This window comes from Oratosquilla oratoria, chromosome 7 (assembly GCF_046742065.1).
Source record: "Oratosquilla oratoria isolate Oo_2021 chromosome 7, ASM4674206v1, whole genome shotgun sequence".
NCBI lineage: Eukaryota > Metazoa > Arthropoda > Malacostraca > Stomatopoda > Squillidae > Oratosquilla > Oratosquilla oratoria.
In genome coordinates, this window is record NC_134783.1 from 30,888,937 (window position 1) to 30,893,936 (window position 5,000).

Below are 5,000 nucleotides of genomic sequence, written 5' to 3' on the forward strand. Positions count from 1 at the left end.
TGTCTGAAAATCAGTGACAGACAAAAAGGAGAGTGAAGAACCGAAATGCGGAGGGGGGGGTAGATGAAACGGGAGGACATGGAGTGGGATTCTCAAAGGGAAGGCATAAGAATGGGATTTTATGTGATAGTTGATCCTTTCCAAGAGGGCCAAAGGAACTAATCCCATTCCTCCCCTTTCTATTGGTATTGGGAGCTTGGGGGTCAATTCAATCAATCTATTGCCCCCAGTCTCTCTTGTAGATCTGTTGCCTTCAGGAGCTGAAGTAACTTGGCAGTAATGGTTGGATGGATGACCTTGCCCATTGTGGAGGAACATGTTGTACAGGGTGGCTGAATAGGCAAGGTTGCCAGTGTTTGGAAGTGAGGAGGAGATAGATGGACGGTGGTTGGAGCCCCACGGAAGTTATCTGTGGTGGAATTCTTCACAATGTGTGATGCAGCTTTTCACTCGCAAGTCCACTTAACCCTGAAACCAAAAGAAAAGGGAGAGTTAGTAGTATCCTTATCCATACCAAATGACAGTTTTTACTATTCTAATGACTGTTTATATAATTGTGGCTGCTGCTAGGATATTCAGTTCATCTCTGTGGGACCTCTCTTGGTAACAAAAGAGTTGTATCAAATCTCTAAATCCCTTCCCTTGCCAAGAAACTCTATTAAAGTTGGAAAAATAATACATTTATGCAGGTGCATATGTATTTGTTTGTGTATTATGTATATATATTAAATAGGGACTAAATATTGTGTTCGTTGCTTTTTGCACAGAGCACCTAATGTACAGTGAAAGACAAAATCATCTTCCCAGGTTTGTCAGAAAATAGATTAAACATGGCGAAATATTATGAGAATCAACTAGAGATGACTAGCGGATTCTCATGTTCCATTATGTTTAGTCTATCTTTGGATAAACTTGCGGAGATATTTTTTCTTTCACTGTACATCCAGTATGGTCATTACCTCTGGTGAGGATCAATTAATCACTGAATCTAGTTAGAATCTTGGAGAGGCAATAGAAAAAAAAAAATCTAAATGCATATATAGATATTTTTTACACCCCTTGCCATAGGAGTCGTGCAAGTTTATGCACAATTGAGTAGAATAGCCTGGCAGCAGCCAAAAAAAAATATATAAAAAAAATAAAAAAATAAATATAGTAACTGCTGCCTGATATGGAAAGGGGTCATGGAATGTTATGATTCTAATTTAAGAATTTTGTTTACGAGGTTGAATCATAATAAATAGGTTTACTATAGTGTTTCTTTTGTTTGTATATCACTTCAAGTTGTTTTGGGTAGAAAGTTTTACTGTATCTCATACTGAATTAGGAACATTCCTCAAAATTGTATTAATATTGGCAGGGTCTGATGGAATAGAAAATGAATAATAATTTCACATGTGTTTGTGCATGCCCATGGTAATAGGTGTGTTATATATGAACGATATCACTATCTCTGCACCTCATGGATGAGGGGCTATCTATGTCCCTACTACTATCAATATATATACCAACGGGTTCTTTCCCCTTCGACAACCATCCAACCCTTTTAAATTACCAAAGGCAGATAGATGAACACATCTGTCCAGGATGTAACACTTCACTTTGTACTATTCAACATATTATGGAAGATTCCATTGTACACAATTATGCATGCCAACAACACAACATATACTTTCTAAGGGATTTATGGGAAAACCCATGGCATTCTTCAGGGAAATGGAACTTCTCAGCCAGACAGCCTAGGGAACATGATGATCTGATTTCTGCTACTGACATTGGTAATACACGTCCCTAATAGCTAGTGTTTACTTTTATGTCACTTTTGTGAATTTGCCATGACTTCAAGCAAGAATAATTGAGACTACTTCTAGAATCAACTTTACTTGGATGTGTTGAAGGTATGTTATGTGGACATCATAATGTTGATGATATCCAGGTAGAGATGTGCATTTAGTGATTTTGAACAATGTTCATGAGCACATTATGGAAAGAAAAGTGCACTAAATTTGTTCACAAAAATTCCAATATCAATATGATTTTGTAGATCCCAGTCATCAATCACTTTGTGTATATTTTCTGCTTACATACAAGGATATAAGCATCCTATTCTGTTCTACTTTATCTTCTCTTTTATATATTCATTCAATGTGTTGTCAACAAATTTCATGTTCCCTCGTACTAGTAGTGTCCCACTGTTCTGCTACCCATCCTAGATTTTTCCTTAACGGCTGAGCGGGTTAGGGCGTCGTTACTTGTGGCGAAGGTTGAGGTGAGGGCGGTTCGAATCCTGCCACCAGCGAAGTTGAACCAAGGGCATGGTTCATTAAATTCCACGCTACAAAGCCCTCTGTGAGGGGCACCGTCCTAGCCTCCCGATAGGGGGGAGTGTGCGACGTTAAACCATATCATCATCATGTCAATGACCAAAATACCAGTCCAGTTCTCTTCTGATTTGGTTTTCGAATGGGAAAGAATCATGACTAATGAAATCAAAAGAAAAATGGAGTACATTGGCAGGATGAGTGTGTTGTCTGCCACAGACGAGGTCATATTGGTAATCAAGAAACTGAGGAAAATTCATTGTAGTACTGATGTGGACAGTGTTCCCATTCCATTGTGTTCATAAAGATAAAGTAAGTGAAAGTGGGTCAATTTATTTTTCAATTTTATCTTCCCTGGGAAAGATGTTAATCTTTGTTTTTTAAGAGATGTGTCATCTTATGTGGGAGAATGTGGTTTTGAAAAGTGTGCTCTCTCTCTCTCTCTCTCTCTCTCTCTCTCTCTCTCTCTCTCTCTCTCTCTCTCTCTCTCTCTCTCTCTCTCTCTCTCTCTCTCTCATATGCTTGGAGACACTCTTGATATTGCCAATACTTTTTAATATTGACAACTGTGACCATTCAATATCAATCCTTGATTCTCTAGATCTCTTGCATCTATACTATCATCCTAACATTGTCATTATCATTGACAGTAATTGATATATTATCAATAATTTTATTGACAGTAGTTGAAATAGTTGTTATATTGGCAGTTCCTGAAATATTGTCATTATATTTATCATTACTTGATGTATTGTTAATAAACGTATTGGTAGTGTCTGAAATAATATAGTGTCTACTAATGAATATATTGACAGTGCCTGAAATATTGTTAAGTATATTGACAGTGCCTGAGTTATTACTATTGATAAATATATTGTTGATAGATATATTGAAAGTGCCCAAGATATTGTTGATAAGTATATTGATAGTGCCTGAGTTATTGAAGATAGATATATTAACACTGCCCAAGATATTGTTAAATATATTGACAGTGACTGGGATATTGTCAATAGATATATGAGCAGTGCCTGGGATATTGTCAATAGATATATTGGCAGTGCCTGAGATGTGAATAAGGATATTGACAGTGGTCAAGATATTGAGAACCATATTGTCAGCACCTGAGATATTGTTGAATATTGGTGGTGTCTGAGAAATTGTCAATAGATATGTTGACAGTGCCTGATATATTGCCAATGAATATATTGACTGAGATATTGTCAATAAGTATATTTACATTGCTTGAAATAATATTGATAAATATATTGATAGTGCCAGAGATGTCAGTATATATATTGACTGCTTGAGATAATGTTGATAAATATATTGACAGTGCCTGAGATATTGTCGATAAAGATATTGACAATGTCTGAGATATTGTCAGTAGATATATTGACAGTGCTTGAAATAATATTGATAAATATATTGATAGTACCAGAGATGTCAGTAAATATATTGACTGCTTGAGATAATGTTGATAAATATATTGACAGTGCCTGAGATATTGTCGATAAAGATATTGAGAGTGCCTGAGATATTGTCAATAAAGATATTGACTGCCTGAGATATTGTCAATAGATATATTGACAGTGGTTGAGGTATTGTCATTTGATATATTGAGTCCTTGATATATTGTTAAATATATTAAGGACCATGATAATGCAATACTGTAAATATATTTTGACAATACATGAGATTGTCAGTTAATGAATTGCTTAAGGTGATTGAACGATCCCTGCATGATTAAGTATTGACACAATGTATTGAAAATACTGTTATTCCAGTTACACTCATCCCTTGTTTTAACGGATATCGGAAACGATGGACAAAACGTGTTGTAGTAGACTTAGTCTGTTAACGGGTTATCACACTGGGCTTCTATAGTCTTTACCATATTCTAAACCTCTATGAATGTTAGTCGTATTGTTGAAATGCTCTTAGCGAAGTCTAGATTTCTGTTAGCGAAGTCATATTCCAGTTATTCAAATGGAGGTAGGATGTTAAAGGAAAAATTGTCCAATGTGATAACCATTTTGTCCCACGTGCTGCGGCAGTACTAAAGATGAGCAGATTTTAAACTAAAAATGCAGAATTTATTGTATTATAGTGTATATTTACAGTGCACAGCTATTTTACACAATCAGATGTGGTGTGCTTGATGAAAATTACAGTGCTGTATTATTCCTCTTTTTTTTTTCTCGTAATATAGTTGTTGATGTTAGCCCACTACCGACAGTGTCGGTAACTGCGGACAGTCGGCATTATTGGAAAGATGTTCCCCCTTTTTGTCCGTTAAAACAAGGGATGAGTGTACATGGCAATACTCTCCCTACCTTAATTGTCAATGATTATGAAAATGTGCAATACGGAATTTCTTGTCTATATTTTATTAAGGGGGTTTAGTATAGACATTTTAGTCGAAATATAGTTTTTATTTTCTATACTTATCAGGGGGCTCTGATACTAACTGGCCAGAGAAAGAGTTAAGGTGAGGTTGAATGGTATATATATATATATATATATATATATATATATATATATATATATATTATATATATATATATGACAAGATTTCCGTAAGCCACTTTGAGGTCTTGTTAGTGCAGGAGTTCCTATTTGATATTATTGGTCTAGGGGGGATATTCTCTTTGTAAATTTTTGGGAGACCGTTGAAGTTTG